This window comes from Spea bombifrons, chromosome 6, assembly GCF_027358695.1.
Source record: "Spea bombifrons isolate aSpeBom1 chromosome 6, aSpeBom1.2.pri, whole genome shotgun sequence".
NCBI classification, from domain to species: domain Eukaryota; kingdom Metazoa; phylum Chordata; class Amphibia; order Anura; family Pelobatidae; genus Spea; species Spea bombifrons.
The window spans coordinates 40,737,325-40,759,178 of NC_071092.1; the positions used below are offsets into that span (position 1 = coordinate 40,737,325).

General features: G+C 38.2%; 1 protein-coding gene across 1 annotated transcript in view; it reads left to right on the forward strand.

Moving 5' to 3' along the window:
* AGBL4 (AGBL carboxypeptidase 4) overlaps positions 1–21,854 on the forward strand; it is a 494,372-nt gene that overhangs the window by 307,557 nt on the left and 164,961 nt on the right. The gene's annotated exons all lie outside the window — the stretch shown is intronic.

Consider the following 21,854-nt stretch of genomic DNA (forward strand, 5'->3'; position numbering starts at 1 on the left):
TGGACATGTTTCTGGTTCCATACAGTTTTTTTTTAGTTTTTTTATTTTAATGTTACAAAGACCAAAAACAAACAATACAAACAATTGTACAGGACGATTATATACAATAATACTAACAATACAAACAGTTATACAAGACAAACAACTAGGTTCATATTTCCATGTTTTCCAAGTTTCCACCCTTCAGGATGTATAAATAATATTGCTCCCTATATCAAAGAAGAAGAAGTCGTACCCCATAATTTGATTCTTAAAGTTGTTATAAAGCTTATTCTTCTATATCTCTATATTAGCCATATACTTTCTGCCAGAGTTTCCAGCCTAAATTCGTTGTTTCGTTTTTTTGGAATTTTATCTGTGAGCGTAATTTCCCCCAGTTTGGTAAATCTTTAGATTTTCACTTTCTAGCTAGGCAGACTTTTGCTGCCATTGGTATTTGTGAAGTATAAAGTTCTCTATCTAATACAGTTTTTAACCGCGTGAAATAGTGCCATGTTCTAAAGACAATTTAGCATACTTTTCGTGCACCTTGTGTTTTGGTAAGGTAAGGACATAACATTATTTAGGAGAACATTTCCCAATCGATCTGGCTGTAAGAAATCTCTAAAACACTACTTTTTCCATTATCCCTTTTTTAATGAAAAATGTAGCTCTCTAGCTTTTCTTAGGGAGCATTATGCTCCCTGTTTGCTCTGGAGAGCAAATATTTCTAGACCTTTGTTATTTACCGATGGTGTTTATAAAACTAAGTGCATAGATTGCAATGGGGGAATAAATCACTTTAATTGGCGCATTTACTGATGTTAAAAAATGTAGAAATGGCTGCAAATGTATTATGCTATTGATTAAAATGATGCATTGTTTGTTAACTGATTAAAAATATAATTTATCTACACACTAAGGCTTAACTACTGTATGGGGCTTATTCACTAAACTGTGACTTTGCAGGAGAGCTGTAGTAAGTTTCTCAACTATACAGATGACCCTTTCTCTTAAGACAGGATGAGCTGAATTATCTCCCCGCAACTCCTGCCATTGGTTTAGTAAATATGCCCCCATATGCCAAAAGGCCATATATATCAGTTCTGAAGACTCCCGATCTCGTTATTTATTATACTTCTCCCACTCGAAGCTCTTGTGATATGGATATGACATTATTAGTGTTCTAGCAGGAAGAATTTGAATTTAGATGGCAGATAGGAATCATTCGGCCCATCTAGTCTGGCCAGATACATTTTTTTGCTAGTATTGCAAAATTTAAACAACTGATTGAATATGGGTGGGTCGGATTATGGGAAACTTAAGAAAAAAAGTTTCGTTTTTTCAATAATGTGGCATTTACTTTTTCTACATAATATATTGTTTTTGACAGCTGTGTATTTACTGTACGTAGGTACTTTGTCTCCGATAGCTTAACGTAGTTTACTAGGCAGACTCCTTATCATACTGCCTTACGGTAAACAATAGAATGTATTAATCACCCAAACAGACCCTCTGATTAATGGGAGTCTATGGGGGAAATGGCTTAATTATCTCTTAAACAGCTCCGTATTGTCTGAATAACAAATATCCCCCCTAAAATCATGCGTCTGCCTATAATTTCTACCTCCAGGTCTATTGATGAAGTCTTTGCAACAATATAAAACAAACCCCAATGTCTTCAGTACTATACCGCATAATTGTATTTAATATTTAAGTAATATATTTATGATTCCATGTGACGTCAGACATTGTCTGATATCAGAGATGTTATAACTACCACTTGGCGTGCCGCCGTAAATTCTTTGAGAACGACTACTAAAGGGTTAATTAATTGACTTCTATCATGGTTAACCCATTGAGAATGCGCGCAGAGGTTTTGTAAGGGCAATGATGCCTTGAAAGAAGGTTACAAGAGATAAAAGTGTACCGGTGACCCATTTAAAACCTTGATCTGGAATTTAAGCCCTTCCTTGAAATTTCTCCTTGAAGGACCAATTATTCTGGCAAGAGTAACATCTAGCAAATACTGCGATGTATGAAGACGATCGGTGTCCATACATGAACCTTAAGTTTTATCCAGTAGATCCAGACCCACCGGGACAATTATTCGTCTTGATTTAGAGTTTCCGAAAGGCAAAAAAGTGCAGGCACTGGATTATAATGGCTGGATCGGGACCCAACATCTGTGAAAAGATCAATGTTATCGCTCATAAGAATGATATTTTCCTCCACAACGGTTTGCAGATTATGCATAATTAGCTGTTTGTTTTGTGTGATTGCTCAGTGGAATACCCGTATGATGCTGATCTTTCACTGGATGTTCCTAACACCGAAGCTTTATGCTGATTGCATGCACTGATTGAGTATTGATACTTCCTGCAAGTGGCCAGCTGTGAAACCAAGATTCCTTAATTAGCGTAATTAAAGCGGAACACCGGCCAAAAACGGGTATTGATATTGGGCTGCTTTTTTTGATTGGAAAGGATCCTTAAAACCCTTGCCAGTTTTCTCGCTTGTTTGGCTTGCGGCAAATTCATTTTACTTGCCCAGATAATAATCTATTAGTACCGTGCACCTTTACATGGTAGATTTAGGGAAGGTTGGTGGGGAAAAAAAATATATATAATTGGTTTGGCTCAGGACAAATTGCCATATTGTTTTAGGGATTTATAGACATCAGATGCTGCACGATGTCATGGGAATGAAAGAATTCTAATTACCATTCCTAAGCAGATACAAGTTTATGAAATAAAATGGTGATTGACAGCCCTGCTTCAAAATGGTGTTTTTTGGCAACTGCCTACTAAACTATTGGCACCGTCGCACCCCAGTACTATTTAAAATGAATACACTGAGATAGTTAAACAAACTCATTGTACGTCTTTTACAATGTAGGATTTGTAGGGATCCATCTGCACTTATAAAACCTCGAACCACAAGTGTTCTCTGAGACACCGTACAGGACTTCTTAAACGGTAACTATGACCTTTACAGCTTTTAGCATAAAATAATTTATTAGAACCACACAAAGCTTGGGTTTTTGTTTGAAAGTCGGTGGATATGAAGTAAGGGCATACCTCCCAACATTTCAGGTGTCCAAACGGCAGGCTATATAACGTCTATGGTGCACTATGGATTAACGATTTCACTAGATTCAGAATTTTATAACTAATTAGTGTTTGTTATAGCTGGAGAATAAAAGCTTAATGTTCCCAATTTTTCATGTCCTGCGCAGTTCTATTTCCCCGTGTACGTGGTGTACAGAAATTGGATTGCTATTTTGCAAGTGATATAAAACAACTGAGTTTGTATCCAGTTGTCTTTCTATACCACACCGTGTAGAATTTCAGAATAATTTATTATATATTGTACCCCGCAATGACATTAAGGTTATACATTCTCCAGTAACTGGCGAACGTACGGTACAAGAACTGAATAAGTTAATACTTTCAGGATTAAACTTGCTAGACTTCTCATATGCATGTTCAAAAAGTTATTAAAAAGTGTATTTACTTTTAAAAGTTAAACTGTTTAGAATGACCTTCTATGATTGAAAAAAAATTAAAAGTATGACAACATCAAGGTACGGTTAGCTATAAAAGCTATGTTTTCTATCACTTCACACACAATAAATCATTCATTAAGATCAATTTTAGGGCAATTTCTTTATGATCTACAAAGGCTTAGCATTTAGCCTTTTTTGTTCAACAAAAACTTATTCCGAGGTTCAGATTGAATCAATAATTCTATCTACAGAAGAGACATTTGGTCTTCAAAAAGCATATGTGACTCTACATCTTGTGTAGATCCATTAACAGGTGTCACCATCATCTCTTGCATACATATAGTTAGATCCATTTCTTGTTTTCCTTTAGAGAAGCCTCTAGGCACACAATTATCTCTTTCTTCATGTTTTACACGGGTCTTCCAGGATCCTCCTAGTGGTGACATTAAGAGAGCAGAGAAGGTAAAAATTGAAATGTATTGATGGCACAATTATTATTATTATTATTATTTATTGTTTTATATAACGCCATCAAATTCCGTAGCGCTGTACAATGGGTAGACAGGACATAACAAGTAGAATGTTACATTACAAATTGACTAACAGAGACAACAGGTGAGGAGGGCCCTGTTCAAACGAGCTTACAGTCTAAAGGATTCATTATTCCCCTACTCTAGACCATGAGAAGAACCATGGATAGGCCAAGGCTTCTCAAAACTCAAAAAAGTTTTTCAAAACACTATATGAAAGTTCTACCACTGAACTTATTCCAGGTTTCGTTTTGGTTCTGTTTCGTAAAGATGATTTTTAATTAGCATTTGATTCGAATAGTAATTAAAAATGAGTTAATTAAATTCCATGGACACCCAGTTATTATTCTATATGCCATTATGTTGGAGACATTTAAGGAGCACGATTCTACCTCGCCCTGGCTTTTTGAGGACCCGCTTCAAAATCTCAAACTTTATTTGGTGGAGATGGGATGTTTTTCCTGTCTAGATAAAGCTTCTGAAGTCCTTCGCATAAATGTTGCTGTATGAAACATCGTAACGAATGCCCCCATTGTTTCTCCCCGCACTTCATGCATTGCTTTGTTAAAGTCAAAGTTGTCTGATAAGATCTACATTGTGAGCAAGTATCTGAATCCGAAAACACCAAATCTAATTATTTCCGAGAATTTGGCTCTGATAATTAGTTCAGGGAAATGCAGAAAAGAACAGCACAAAGCATTTTGCTGCCTTGTCTATAAATTAATTTGAGGGAATATGCTGTCAGCACCAATCTCCATAATTTTGGGTATAAAAAAAATATTTGATATCACATATGATTTAAGACCTGTGGGAAAAAAAAATGTTTGCTGACTCGCTTACAAACCTACGCCTGATAACCAGAAGCAAATGAGAGCCCATTAAATAAACTGTTTATTAGACGTACAGTTAAATTTTCAAGACGGATATGTTTTCTTTCTTGTGGTTCAAGTCTTGACCTTTTTGAGAACAGAATTGTCTCTGACACTTCCAGGTTCTTGTCAAACTATAATGAACAAATTGCTGTGCTAATCGAACATAGGCCTTTGCCTGATAGTCACCCATCAAAGGTCACATCCTAGCTAATGAGGCCTTGTGATGATGCCCCGTACACATCTTGGGTTGTCTTAAAGGCCAACCTGTAAGGGTGCCACTTGGGGACAATTCTTGAAATTCTTTAACAAGGCACAAAGTATAATCCATCTGCAATCAGTTTCTATTATTAGACAGAAGGGGACTTGTGAGTCATTACGTGACTTTGAGGAACATTTTAAAAACAGAAAAGCTAATTTGCTTGTCATTTGCAAATTTATATCAATTAGATTTATTAAAATAAACGGATATTGAGCTGATGTTCAGCTAATGAGTATAATTCGAAAACATGGCAGTCAATGCTTGATTGTCATACTTATTCTACTGATGGCTGCCAGCTTAGGACTACCAGTGGAATATGTCCTATGACTCTATTTTTAAGTGTCTTTAAATATATATATATATATATATATATATATATATATATATATATATAAATAAATAAATAGTAAAAACCACATCTTACCACATGACTAATTGGGGTTTATTTCCTTGACTTCACTATACATTCACTGATGAAAAGGCTAACCCTGTATAATGCATAGTAAACTCAATGAGGTTTCTCCAAAGTCCTCTCACTTATTAGACTGTGTTATACAGGGCCAGCCCTTTCATACCGACTAGTGAAGTGAGGAAGCCGAAACCAGGGCTAGAAAGCTTCCGTACGTGGACACCGGTGTCTGAGGCAAGGGTTGTGAAGCTCCATAGAACATCATTTAATGTCCATCATGAGCAATGTTGGTTCCGACCCCTGGTTGAAAGCACAACTCTCCTGGAACTCTCCTTGTACCTTTCCCTGTAGTGGAGGAATTAGACTAAAATGAAATGCTGCTTTTTTGCACAAAACCTGATGCTAGGTGAGCTTATAATTATATCCACTGAAGGGCTATGTGAAGTATCGGTAAAAAAAAAAAGCACATTTTATCTCAGTAGAGTTTATGCAGGCAGAGCATGTTTAAATTAGATGATGTTCTCACTCAACAGTTTTGGATATGCTGGAAAATACGAGGTATCTGAAAATGCCAATATAATTGATAGTTTTTTGAACCGTGGTTTCCGCAGAACCAATAATGCTGGCAGAAGTTGTGGTTTCCAGGAAGACCAATAAATTTTTTTTATATATAATATTGAATGGTTTTTTTTTCTAGCAGCTCTGAAGGTCCAGCTTTGCAAACAACTAGAGAAGGCAAAGGGCATTGGACATTATACTTTCTGAAAACGTACATCAGAACTTAAATGGTGTGGAGAGTTCCATAGAGATATCTCATTCCGCTTTATACTAGCGTCCACCAATTATTCTATAGGAACAAAAATATTCTATATGAAGGGAATCAGGAAGGATGCAGGCGGCGCAGCAGAAAATTACTAAACTAGAAACTCACTTACTAAAACCTACTTACACTAATAAAGATATATTTTGCTGTAATGGACATTGAGACCCAGGAACTCGTTTTTAGATGATACAATCTTTGTACAACTTAGAGAGCACCAAAAAAAAATGCCCATGGGCTGGGCGGGATAAAGTATAACATTGACACTTACATGAAGTAGAAGAAATGGAGTTATCGGTGATCTGTTTATTTTATATACTCTCGGCACTCCACTTTTGAACGAAGAGTAGCGTGGAAGAAAACTTTGGCTCAGCTCTCCATAGTGTTAATTAGCCGGTTGGGGAGATGTAACTGGCCCATTGAGTAGGGTGATCAGCTTCCTCGTTATGCTGCGGAGGGGCTGCCAGCATGGAATACATGATATATATTCCTAGATCTAGTCGGATGCTTGAAATCTATTACAGTTTAACTATTTAACCCCTTAATGACAAAGCCCGTACATGTACGGGCTCAAAATGCATTGTTTTCAATGGGTTTAGGGACCGCCCATTGTCCTTAAGGGGTTAAAAAGCTCATTAGTGTGTGTCCAAAACACAAGTAATCTTGTCTTGATAGGGCTGGATTTCAGGATCTTGCGGGATTCTGGAAATCTGTAGATAAGATATGTTCTTGCATATTAGCTCTTTAAAATGCAGAAGGGCCGCTGCTCATCAAATGTGTACGGAACGTATTGCCGGTATTTTGACAGTTAACACTTTCAGTTCCAGGCAGATGAAGCAGATGAACCTGATAAAGAAGTGCACCTTTCTGTCTTTTTTCGCTTCTGTTTGATAAACATTTTAGACTCGTGATTGCTCGAGCCGCACGCTTTTCGTTCTGACGCTCGTGTCATTCAAGTAACCTTTCTATGCAAAAAAAGAAGAAGAAAACAAGCGAGTATGCAAACAAACAGCGTTCCCTGAGGAGATGGCTTTAAATGAGAACGCCACCACAGTCATGTGAATGTACGAGCTGTCAGATCCCAGCTATTAACTGCCTACATCTCTCCGCTGCATGCGTGTTTTCCTGCCTGCCGACGGTGCACACAATCTCGCAAGCATTCAGTAACACATTTCATATACAGCTGATATCTTGTAAATAGGGCTGCTTCATGCCTTAGTATGCATTATTCATATTCCGTTCTTGGCATATGCACGGCACTTTATAGTCAAACAATAGTAAAAACGGGAGCTAAAACACTATAAATAGATGTGAGAGCCGAGTACGAAGGCAAATGAAAAGCAGAAATTACAGTCAAGGGAGACACATGGGGAGCTTCAGCAGACACAAGCCAGGCATTTAGAAGATGGTTTGTTCAAGACGGTGGTTTTAAGTGACAAATCCAGTCTTCCTTCATAGGGTCCCAGCTACGCAAGTTTCATCCCTTTCATTTTGGGCCAAACACACAAATTTGTGCATATGCCCTACTACTAAACACGTGTGTATGTTGGGATTCAATAACCTGGTATAAAGCTTACTGATTGTGATTATGATCCATATCTTGGGAAACCATTAATACTATCTGCAAAAAACATTAATAGATCACTAACAAAAGTGGAAAACATGTACATTGTACAGCATTTTCAAAAGCAAGGCTAGGCCCCTTTTCCGCAGTGGTATATTTCCTAGGTAAATGTGTCAATTTGGTTTGAAAGCTCCAGGATTAGCGTGTATTAATATATGCGATGATTTAACTCGTTTGCATATAAACAACACTACATTTACTGGCATGAAGTCACCAAATTATTTAAAAAAAAAACAGTGCTCTGACATAAAGTAAGGTCTGGCACCTTCCGGCAACAGGGGTCTTTAAACTTTGCCTCACGTGACCCCACAAAGATCTTGCCTTTGAGAAATGCGTATCCAAAGGGGAGTTATTGCCCACTATCCCCCAGGCTATTTTTCCCCCCGAATATAAATTACCATACAAATTACCAAGACATTCATCTGATTTTATCCCACTTGCACCATGGGCTTCAATTTAAAAAAAAAAAGAAACAAAAAACCCACTATAAAATAGTTTATCTATGTATTAACATAATCAACAGACCATTAAAGAATTGAGGAAATAATTGATTAAAATACCGTTTTATTCTTGTAATTTCCGTCTGTCGCAGGAAGTTATTGACCATTTATAAGCTTTGCCGGATCAGAGATTTAAATTAAGCTTCTATGTGCTGCAGATCATTTTACTTACCGCAGCATTCAGTGAACGTACAGAATATAAGTCCGTTACCTTTCTAGGCTTGTGAAAGTATATGATGCGCAAAATGTATCGAGGCTCAGTGAGAGCTTTATAAAAATATACATTTAGAAAAAACATTTCTGGTGTGAAGTAATTCAATCACTGAAGGAAGAAATGCAACATCCAAAAAAGTTTGAGTTTAACTCACTGAGGACAGGCTCTTTAAAAACATCTAAAGTTTTAACTCTCTTACGCTGGCTGTAAAAAATGAAAAATCTGTACCATCAGGCTGAACCCCACCACAAGCATAACCCAGAACTGGCAAACACTCACTGCACAAGGGAACAACCCTAGACATACAGGTCACTGGCCTTATAGCAGGACATAGCTGTTATCTCTTTAAGCACACGAGAGCAAGAAGGACCACATCTGCTCTCCCCTTACCACTTGGGGTGAGCCCAAGAGATCTCGGAATGTCTAAATATCATACAAAAAAGTCTGAGATTAACTCACCAAGGACAGACAGCTGCTTAATAGTCTGTCCTATGGTCCATCGCTGGCTCTCTTGTGCCTAGAGGGATACCAACCAGACCCCACTGATGAGGCCTGTGAAAGCCAAAGCATATTTTTGGGTTTATTGGTTCCCATGTACAGAGGAAATTTGCATTTACGTTCTGGGCTACCCTTGTGGCAGCATCAAACTGATCTATCGTAACTATATGATTGACTATTAAGCAGCTGTCCATCCTCATGAGTTTATTTTGCAGGGTATTTCGAACTTTAAGAATGTCTTTTTGGGCTCACCAAATGTGGACCTCCCTGCTGTCCTGGGCATAGAGAAAGGCCATCTGGATCTCACTGTTGAGGGCTGTGGTTATGCTTAGGATCTTGTTGGTTCCAGCTACTTGGAACCCATCCTTGCAGAACGTGGCTAGTTTGTACCAATGCTGTGGGAAATGCTTCCATTTAAAGGGAAACAGGGTGGGTATGGTGCATGTCAGGACCCCACTCCCACAATCTAGAGCATTTAGGTGTTGACCAGGAGAAGTGGCAAGTTCCAATGTATCAAGCCTGTGACCACTCAAGCATAAATAACAGAACATTATAAGCCCAGTCACAACTTAAGATGCATTACCTTGCACGCAATAGGTGCTTGTTCTCAAAGAAGCTTTACGGTTAAGGGAGTTCCCTTCACAAATAGCTGAGGATCATGGGATATAGGAATAAACATCAATTGAAAGAAAAAAACAGGCTTGAAAAACTCAATCATCATTCAATAATAAACTGCTGCTTGCACAGCCTTTAGAATCAATACATTAATTTACCAAATCTAAAAAAATTATAGCTTGTGTGTTTTGCTTTGCAGTAAATGCAAATATTTGGATGATATTTTGCTTTGAAGTAGGGCACTATTTAACCCCAGGAAATCTAGGCAGGTTCCAAGGTTCTCCCAAAGACTGTCTGAATCAACAGCTTAACGGGTAAAGACAACGTAATTGGGAGGAATAATCATGCAGAACCAGAGAAAAGAGAATTTTTCCCGTGGAGTTTTAATATGTATATATTGATTATTTTAGTATGTACATACTTTCACAAATATGTATTTATTGTAAAGAGCTGTAAAATGTAAGATTTTGGGAAAAGTGACAAATTTGCTCTAACACAATGTACAAATCTGTTAATTTTAAACATGATACAATTCAATGAACCATTTCTACCGTCGATCCTGCACACAATGTTTTCTTGTGCTATTTCTTAAAAACAAACCAGGAATCTAGTAACATTGTTGATAAAAATGCGTCAGATCCGGAAATTTTTGAGTTATATTTTTTGTGTCGATGTCTACCTTGTGTCGATGCATTCCTTGGCTCGGCTGGTTCTTGACTCAATGTTATTTTTTTATCTACTCCTGGCTTCTAGAACAGTTCATTTAGATGCAACCTGTAATCAAAACCAGCTTGTACTTCCTATCTTCCCTCCTTGAACCACTACGACTTAATCCTCGCCCAATTCAAACACACGAAAGAAAAAGTAAAAATACACCTTCAAACCACTTTAAATTTCTGCTTGAGTTACTTTTCAATTACATTTGGTGGAGCAGAACCAAATTCTTATAGCTTTGTATTGATTGTGTTACTATCCATTAAGGTAAAAAAAGAGATATCTATCATATTGTATAACAACTTAACCGCTTCCAATAAGAGAGAGGTCCAAGGTTATTTTTAATGGTGTCACAGTGCATTTACAAGCACTTTACCTCCTGCCTGCACAATATAAAACAGAAAAAAAGGCTAATTCAGTTATAGGCTGAAAAGTCTGATGAGATGTCTTCATCTAATTTGGATACTTTCTATTATGGTGGAAAAAGAGTACAGATAAAAGGACCCGGCTGCAAAAGCTGGCCCATGGCTAGCGGGTGCCCTTTGCGTAAAGAGAATTTAGCATCTCTTCAACAAAAAGAAAACCAGGCTAGTCCATTAAGTAATGTTTATTCATAGTGCTAATAAAAAATAAGGGGTAGAAGCATTATTAAACACTCATCTACAGACACCAGACAAGCCAGAAGGCTTATTTTTCCTTCAGAAATCTCATGGTGCTGCCACAACCACAAGGGATTCTGGGTAGACACATGCAAATAAGGTCAACAATTATCACCTTTTGCCTCTATATTCACTTTATACATGGATCCCTTGAAAGTAATTGCCCGCTGTATAAGACAGCCTTTAGTCAAAACTCAGGTAAGAGGTTCAGTAGCCAGATCAGCACTCATGGACAGCTGTTGTCTCGCAGTGGATCAAAAAAAACCCATGAAATCCAAGAAAGTTAATAGGCACACGTGTAAAACATAGTGATTATATAAATTAAAATATAAATAAGGGCTGGCCATCTCTGTCCTAGCCAGGTTCAAAAATAATGAATTCTAGCTCCTGGACCAAAAAGCACCAAGAAAAGAAAAGTACAGGAAGACCACCAGTGAAAAAGGTGCACTCACCATGTGAAGCAGTGTACAATACTGCACACAGTGACTCAAGCATTGCTGCCAGGGCAATTTGAGCTCCATGCTTTCCCAACCAGAAGATCAATATTTCTCCCTCCAGGCAATAAGGATACTGCCTTTATAATTAGCCAAAAGAAAAAAAAAAACATGGGGGGAAGCTCATTAACAACTGTTTTGTCCTTACTTGGCCTCACAGCATTAGGCTATGATCCAGGTTTAATACTTGAGGCTTGGGGTAGCACGAGAAATACCATTACATAAGTTATGGTGGGTAAAGGTGATGGAAAACCCTTCCACTTAAAATTATGTGGTAGTAGAAGTATTATTAAATACTCATCTACAGACACAAGACAAGCCAGAAGGCTTGTTTTTCCCTCAGAAATCTCATGGTGCTGCCACAACCACAAGGGATTCTGGGTAGGAACATGCAAATAAGGTCAACAATAATCACCTTTTGCCTCTATATTCACTTTATACATGGATCCCTTGAAAGTAATTGCCCGCTGTACAAGACAGCCTTTAGACAAAACTCTGGTAAGAGAGAGTAGCCAGATCACCACTCATAGACAGGTGTTTCATCCTTAATGGGAGTCGTCAGCATGAGGTTTTGATACTGGCTTAATACTTGAGGCTTGGGGTAGCAAAATAGTGAATTGTCTCTGTACAGACATGCAAATGTGTCACATCAACAGAGAAGAGGTATTAACTTGATCATAAAACCCCACTCAGGCGTATCTTAGATATTTTGTATCATAACAGACACAAAGGTCTCAATTAGAGTGATCTCACCCATGAGGCGGTGTAGAAATGAAATATGAGACATAATACCTTCTGATGTGTATCTCAGCTGTCACAGGTCTTGTCAATGAGATGTGGTCTACATTTGGAATATTTTTATACTTACTAAGAGGTCTTTGAAATTTGAAATACCAGCTCTACCAAGAATAGGCAAATCGTAACAGGTTACCATTTGATGTAACATTACATTTTAACACGCATGGGATAGGCATATGGTTATCCCAAACCTAAGATGAGACCAAGGACTGGTTCATGGTTGAGCCTGTACAGCTGGGAAGACAGTCAGAGTAGATGGGCTAAATGGTTCTTAATTGTCATCAAATTCTATGTTTCTATTGCATTTATTTATGCCGACAGATTCCATAACAATATTACAATAGTGGGAAAGTAAAATTATAACATTACAACTGGCAATATACAGTGGTGGTATTGAGAAAGTGGACAAGAACTGAATATAAATACCCAGTCTTGGAAAATCATAGTTGACTTTGCCCTAACTTCTGCTATTCCAAACTAAAAATCTCTACCAGTATATCAGACTGATAATACTCAGAGGGAAAATTCAAGGACTTGAAAGGTGTGGTGTGTTTCATCAAAATGAGAGCATCAATAACCATAGGTCAGACAATTTGTTTTTTACCAATATCCCAAAAAAGGGGGAAAGATGTGTCTTATATCAGCTCATCCAAGTGACCCTCGCAGTTGGTGGTGTTTCTCTGAAAAGATTGCTAAGCTCCAGACATGAAACATGTTAAGCCAACCACTCTCTATATATACTAGAACTGGCATATTAATAAATATACCTACCTGCATCGGGCCCTTGTATACAAGATCTTCTTTGGCTTTTTTGTTGCTTGGTTTGTTCCCATTTGGAAGGACCCTGTAGATCTTCATCACCGGCTCCTGTCTTCTGTGGTGAGCATGGGTGGGAGCACAGCTGTGAGATCGATACTTGTATGTAACTGATGATGCCAGCTTATACCCCCTAATATTCTTGGGTGGTAGGCTAACATACGCATATAGCAACACTCTAACGTCCCTGATTGAAAATGTTCAATGATTGAGCCAGTAACATAGGGAGGTACAGCGTCACATCGCTCAGATTTTACTCAGCCCCTTTAAAGTCAAAGTTATGAACTAAACCAGAATATTCCGAAGCATGGAATGATTAGCTAGCCCATAACACACGTGAATGCAGATGAAAAACTTGAAATGGCCTGTATTATGCAAAAGGAGCAATTTATACATTTATTCTGCCACTAAGAACCCGCCAGACCTTAAAAAAGTAAATAAAATTGTAAAATGATGCTTTAAGTGAAATGAAGTAACTGTTAAGTCGAGTGGGTACATTCCAATCATCTCATCAAACCTAATCCTTTCTGCGAGATTGTTCCCAACCTTTATGGCGATAATCAAATACTTTTTTCACACAGGCAAATACAACCAACAAAAATCCCATGAATACAAAAAAGAGCAAAGTAGTCTGTGGCTTGTTTGATATTAGGGAAAAGAAAAAATGTCGGTGCGCTAAGCTAGTCACAGGCTCAAATAATACAAATGTATAATACGAGGCCTACCAAACAGGTGTAAGCATGCTGCAAGAAACAGTGTATTGGCTGTACAATGTATACAAAAACTGTCTGCGCTTCTTACCCTAATAAAGTGGGCAACAAATATATAAACATAATATAAATGAGAGGTTTTGGTTATATGAATTGGCCAAAGCATAATTAAGCTCACCCGCCACGTCAAGGCACACTTTAAATAGGGTGAGAACCTGTCCAGGGGTTAATAGGGAGGAGGTTTAATTGCACCTCCCCCAACACATTAATAAGGTTTTGGTAGCAGTATAAACTGCTTTGTGTGTCCACTACGTAGGAGGTGAGAGTAGGTTCTCACCCTATTGAGAGTGTGCCTTGACGTGGCGGGTGAGCTTAATTATGCTTTGGCCGATTCTGGGTTTAAAAAATGCATATAAAAGTACTTTCCAGTAGGTGGAAACCTGGCTCTTTATAGTACTTCCAGTATATATATATATATTTTTTTTTAATATATATATATATATCTATATATATATATATATATATGTGTGTGTGTGTGTGACACCATCTTCTGATCATGAAGGATCTTTAAAAAGAACAGGGCACTTTTTACAAGGGCGGAAGAAGTTTTTCGTTGCCAGCTACAACATTCTTATTTATCCGTAAGCCCTTAACAAAAGTAGGTCTTCCTCGGCAGAGAATATAATTTGATGATGTCCTTTGAAATTCTGTACAAGAAACTGTGTTCTCCATATTGAATAAACTGGAAGGTTTAACTAAGGATCTTCTAATTCAAAGAATGACAGCCCTGGGCCACTAAAAACCTTTTATCCTTTTGAAAGTAAAAAAAAAAAAAAATATTGATCTCTTAAATAAGATTAAACAGCACACGCAGGTGCGCCTTTAGAAGCAAACGTGTTAGCATCTTTGAGATACGGGCTCGCTCTACCATGAAATTTTACTGCAATCTTTTGGATATAATCCCAATTGCTAACGGAATAAGTAATTGCTTGCAAATTGAACACTAGAAGCTAATGGTTTTGATGTTTTGTGCAGGTCAGATGTGGAAATGTTGCACCGTTTAATTCTGCCAGGGCTTTGAAAGAATAAAGACAGGAACAAAGTCTTTTAACCCCTTTAATTCTACAGTCAATCTTAATTGCAGGGAAAAAAAAGGTACATGCTTCCCACTGGTTGTTCTGAGAAAATGTGCAATGCAAATTCAGTTGTGGGACAATGGCTGGGATGTGTTCATTAGCCAGTAGAAACTATTATCGGTCTAGAAAGAGAAGATAGACCAAAAGAAACCATAAGTTTTTTTCATTGATACTTCTTCCCTCAAAAAACCAAGGGAGAGCTTAGACCTTCTTAGAGGGGAACCACTAAAGTCTTCAAGGGGATGTGGAAGCCGAAAGGTCAATGCACATCTCCACCTAATAGTCCTTAAGGACTCGGCTCCACTGTGGCATTTTCAGCATGTACAGGTTCTGTGAATAAACTCAATCAAGTAAAACGAGTGTCACAAATACGCAAAAACAAAAAGTGTCATAAGACACAGTCCATGGCTAGTATTATAAAAATTAATATATATATATATATATATATATATATATATATATATATATATATATATATATACATACATATACATATACAAAACAGGGGAGCGGACATCCTAAAACCTATAAAAGGCATACACATTCTGCTTCCCGGATCACTGCTAGAATAATAATGACCAATAAATACACAAAATAAAGCGAGAATTCAGCGCACACCCAGCGAATACGTTCCACACAATATGGCCATGTGTTGCTTAGCCTGCCACTACGTTTTTTGAATGGTATTCCCTGGGTATGCGATGAATTCTTGCTTTATTTTAATTATAAAAATTGAATCTCACCTTATGACATTCTAGAGAGATTAATCTGGCGGGTACTCATTGATTGCTAAGGTAATTCACGGACACTTTACTAAGAACTTACCTGACACAGAAGAGCCAACTCTGCTACAGAAGGTGGTCTCCTCCTCCATGGTCTGACCATTCTTGTCACTGATTGGTTTCTTGAAGCAGCCAATCAGTGGCAGGAAAGAGCTCATTGAAATTAATAGGATTAATATGGGGGGGGAGTGTCTGCAAATTTCAGTATACATTTAGAAAATGGACCACGTGAACATTGGTATGAGCCTTTAAGACACCCTGCCTAGATTGTTTTAGCGTAAAAGGAACTATATGCAGTAGAAGTGCATTCTGAATCTATATTTTACATTTTCGCTCACAGTAAATATCACAAGCGACAAAGATATGGACGAAAGTATTTTTCATTTCCGCGCAGCAGCTCGTGTTGACTGCCATGCAAGCTGGTCCGCAGCATGGAAAATGAGATATGAATACATATTTTGTTACAACACCTTCAAAAAAAACTAATTTCTCCCTGTGCAACAGTATATCTCATTTATTTATAGAGCCATAGTGGCGTATACAGCACCTAACAAACAAATTTGCAACTCTGCAGTAAGATCTGAGTACACGATGACACAAGCCAACAAAAAAACCCGCAATATCTTGAATAAACTAAGGCTACCGGAAAATCCTACCTACCAAGATTTCAAATGTCCAAAGAGGGACACTTTTATTTTTGGAGGCTGTGGTTAGATATATATATATATATGCCACGTTAAGATGTATTGTATCTGAATTAAGCATTAAGATGGGGAATTCTATATTTTATTTAGATAGTTTAATTTGTAAATACATTTTCTGCAGTTTATGTCCGGCACACATTATTGTAAATCTTACGGTTGTAGAACGCTGAGAAACTCATAACCAGCAAACATTCTCAGCTCCTTGAAAATAAGGAAACAAGGGACATGAGGCTCAAAGAAAAAAGGACTATCTCTCCTAAAGACATCCCTCCCCACAGTCCCAGTTTTCACAGGACAGTCCAGATTACCGGGCTCTGTCCCTCTTTTGCAGACAGTGGGGAGCATGGGCCATTTTGGCAGATCCTCTTATCTTCAAGGGCTGGTGCCGTCCCTCCTGATTTCACCCCCCCCCATATGGTTGTCCCAATTTGGACACCTGAAATGTTAGGGGGTACGTAAAGAGGGACACTTGAAAGGTATTGAAATTGCCTAGATAAGGCATCAGGGTAAATTGCATTAACCCCTTAGGTGTCCAAGGGGTAAGCAATGCATTGGTTCGAAAAATGTAATTGCCAACCAACTTCCTTGAAAGAATTGTTAGTGAACGTCATAGAGAGATTATATGTGATCCCTTTGTACATGAGTAGTCTGAGTGAACTTATTTTCTGCCTGGTATTTCATTATACAGAAGCTGCCTATCTACATGGACACATTTAGCTATGAACCAGCACACCAGGCTTATAAAGGCACACTTTACTCTGTACCAAATTTGCGTAGAACCATCAAACATTTGAATTTGATTAAACGGAAAAACTAATCTTAAATATCTCCCAACTGAACCGTGCACATTGCAATTCACAGTCCGCATGGTGTGTTTCCATGCAATCATCTGTCGGAATATTTATTCCAACCGGGCGACTCGGGAGAATATTGAACAGAATAAAAATGGATGTATTAAATTTTGTACTCAGGTGCCCGGTTTTGATATTTGTAGGGAATTTAAGCTGCAGGCGATATAACCACCTGAACGGTGATTCATGAATAAAAAAACACAATAATATAGAAAACTGGGGGGAAAAAAGTCTTTCCTATGTATAAAGTAGGGGGGGGGCATAAAATATGTATTTAGTTGCTTGTGCAGGCTTGTCATTATTCCCACTGATCTGATGCAACCTTGATAAATATTACTGGTGAGTCCCTAACACTAAGCCCATGCAAATACTCCCCTATAACGTCATTGTGAATACAAACAGACCATCTAGAAGCCAAGACCTTTAAATTATTGAGAAGTTCAATATCAAGGAATATAAACCTCCATCCAGCATAGTCATGTGATATAGTAATTATTTTCAAGGTTAAGCTAATGTTGAATAGTGGTTCTCAGAGGACATTTTTTCTGTGCCATGTTCTAGCAGCCACATATACACCGCATGCACACAAATACCTGACTATCCGTCACGTGTGTACATACTAATGTACAATGTCTTTGTTAATGGCACATTGAATGCACTGTGGATGAACACGATCGAGTTAGGGGGGGCACCTATTGTTGCATACCTGACCATGATCCTTGAAAACTATTTCGTCCACTAAGAAGGACAACCTGCAACCAGACGATGTCAAATCTTTCCCTTTAATTGAGCCCTAAACTTTACAAATCTTGGGTAATCGAGTCTGGGTATTAGCTATTATTGCTAATTATTAGTATTGCTGACTCTTTTTAAAGATCGCGGTGGTGGGACTCTGCTCGTACTCAATCCAATTACTAATGGGTAATGAAAAGGTATCTGTTCAGCCATATTTAAACAAAGCAGAACAAAAACTACTACTATACCTTCGCTACTCATTACTGGTTATTACTTTTATTCTAAAAAATCAGCTGATATATTTATCCTTTAAAGGTCATAGTGTGGGTTTACTATTATCAATTTAAATATTGTGTTGTACTAGCAGAGAAGTGTTTTCCAGTCAACGTGAGAAAGCAGCAAAAGGCTCAATCAGTATGCCACCTCGGAATGAGGGTCGGATCCTGAGAGTCCCAAAAGTCATTGTTCTTTCATCTATATTATTTTGCATATGCTGTTTAAAAGGTATATCTGGGTAGATAACAATATATAGAAAAATCGAGTTATGCAGAAATGAAGTCCTGCCATATTTATAGTAATGAGGTTCATAATGAATACATGGCCTACATATCTAGAAGGATATTTTTTCCAAGGAAACAAATACATTTCAGATTCCATAATGTAATGAAATTCCATATGCCTGCAAGCAATGAAATTAAAACACTCATAAGGTTACTATTGGGAGAAAATAAAAAAATGTAATGAAGGTTTTGCCATGGGCAGGATATTAATGTTACATGTTCCATCTTCCGTAGTCAACAGGAAATTAGCAGGACACAAGGCCTGTCATGTTTAAACTACTTTGTGTATAAGACTGAGGAGTGCCGGTTAATTTGTGAAAACCTCTTTTGCCATTATATGTGCGTGTGTGTGTAAAATGTTTAAAAGTAGAACAAATGTGAGATGGTAACAGCCTGGGGGAACAATGAGCCCCCAATCATCCTCTGGGACCTTAGTATCCTTAGTTCCGTCTTAGAAGGAAACCACTAAAGTCTTTAAGAGGACGTGGGAGTCAGAAGATCCTGAAGGACTCGACTCCACTGTTTTATTTTCAGTGAGTGCGGTGAGTTCCACACTGGTCTGACCAACAAAAGGTCAGACCAGTGTGGAAGACCAATGGAAGGGTCCATGTGTTCATGGTGCTCTTACAGGTCCAACCACATTGCGTGTTAGAGTGTATCCTTCACCCAAAACAACATTAATAGTAAAAGCCCAGGTCACCTTAACCTGAGGACTCCATAAGGGTCCAAAAGGGTCAGATATCTTTGGGTCCTCAGATTTAAGGCCAGAGGATCAGGTTTTCCTGTCTCACGGGTACTCACTTTATTGTAGCCAAAACGCTTGATCATCGTTCTGAAGTTAACAATCCATGGATTTTTTTGAAATTTGTGCGTTCATTCTGCTAAAGGCTGCAGATGCTGTAAAAATTTTTTTTATATGATTATCACTACACTTACCTTTACAGACATAGCTAAAGGGTTAAAGCCGTTCAGAGCTACTTATATAAAATGATACTTTACAATAATAATAAAAAAACCCTTAAAGGTCCTCCTTTTCATCTAACACCTTTGATGCAGCTTATTACGAGTTGCAAATGGCTGCTGTGAGTCAATTTCCCGTAGTGTCCTTACATTCGTGTCTGACGGTGACCACTATTGATCGAAAGTTGGGAATTATAGTGAATGTGTTGATTCAGCAAATTCTGTTTTTGCTGTCCCATATACTAATCCCAAAAACATTTCCCCAACAAGCTCCACGAACACATATGTATTTACTAAGCTAGTGAATTTAAGCTTCTGGAAGTGTAGCTGTCCTGGAAAAAGATGTACATTTTATTTTCTTAAATGGGCACTTAAGAGAAACGGTGGTACAGGGGCACCAAGGCAGGTGCCATAGGTACATAGCACACAGGGGCCTGGTAACCAAGTGCCCAGCAGGGACATGGAAGGCAGCGGATCAACTCGATGGATTCCATTAACTCGATGTTATGAGACCCTGCGGGAAAATCGAGGCCGTTTGGGGGAGAAGGCTCCAGGCGAGCATGTGTGAGCGTGTGTTAGAGTGCGAGTGTAAGTTAGTGTATGGTGTTAGCAAGAGTGTGTGTTTGGTGTTAGCATGTATGTGTGTGGGTGTTTGTGCCAGCTTATTGTGTTGAAGTGCCAGGGGTGAGCCTTTGCTTCATGGTGCCTGGGAGAGGGGAAGAGAACAGGAGAAAGAATATATGTATATGTAGGGGAAGTGCATATGTCAAGGTAAAAAAACGTCCATGTTTGAGCACTGCGCATGGTCAGTGCTACTCACAGGTGAAAGCATGCTCCATGACACTAGAGTTACTCAAGGTGGTTGCCGGTTGGCTCCTTACTGACCAACATAGTATAACGGTACTCACCCTAAGCAGAAAGCCTCCAGTCCCTGCAGACTGGCCGCCTGGCACACCATGGAAATGTCCTATGTACTGCCGGCCATCTGCACCCATACTCACCTCAGGTGCCCAGTGACTAAACATGCCGAGCCGCACGCTATCCACTGGCATTAAAGCGTCAGGGACACTTTGTGAACAATAATCCAGAGCTGTAGCCAATACATTGTAACTGACCTTGCGGCACAGCTACCTGAACATCAACCTCTGCCTTTTCAGTCTATCCCGGTATATTGGTAACCTCTGTTGGTGAAGCCCAAAGCCTCTATGTATGTAGTTAACCTCTTCAGTGCTGAAGTGCAACTTTTATATATCTGTGTGTACTGTGTAATTAACCTCCTTCCTACAGCATGCTAAACACCCATGCGTGTTGTTAATATAGCATGTAACAACATAATGTAAACATGAGCCAAGTTGCCAGGTGGCATATTGACATATGGCCATTATGTGACATCATGGCTACAATGAAGGGCGCTGAAGTAATGTTTCTAATACGGTGTGTTAAGTTTATTTATTTAATACATTTTTTATCTTTTTTAATTTGGCAACCCTAAATGACATAAAGAGTATCGATGATTCTCACCTCTGGCTTGAATGTCTTTTTATGACAGAATTAAAGTTAACAGAGAAAGTAGTTCTTTAAAGTGGAAAATAAAGAAAAAAAAGACTTTACACATTTCAACATAAAGTTGTACTTTAATTAACTTCTTGAACTTTTCAAAAATACCATAACAGAAATCAAACCATGACCGTAAAGCGTACCAGATAATGAGCTTGAGACAACCCCTATATAATTAAGCGAGAACAAAAATAGGAAAATATTCAAACCCTGTCACATTTACGCATATTTGGTGGCGCTTCTCAAAATGTGATCGTTCAACGTTCACCTGGCTTAATTTAAAAATGGCTCAAGTATTAATGTTTCTGTACTGTTTGCCAGTGGTGTATGGGGTATTGGTCATAGGGCAGTATTTGCGTGCGGAAGGCTGTATGTAGTTATTAGTTGAAGAGCAGTATTTATTTAAAAAAAAAAGAGTAAAATAATTTATTGATTTATTAAAAATAAAACCTCAATTAAAGGAACAATCAAGAAATCATATGCACTTTTAATGCATAAGATAGCTGAGCGGTCTCGTTTGTGGCTAGCCCCTGGTAAAATCATGTGGGGG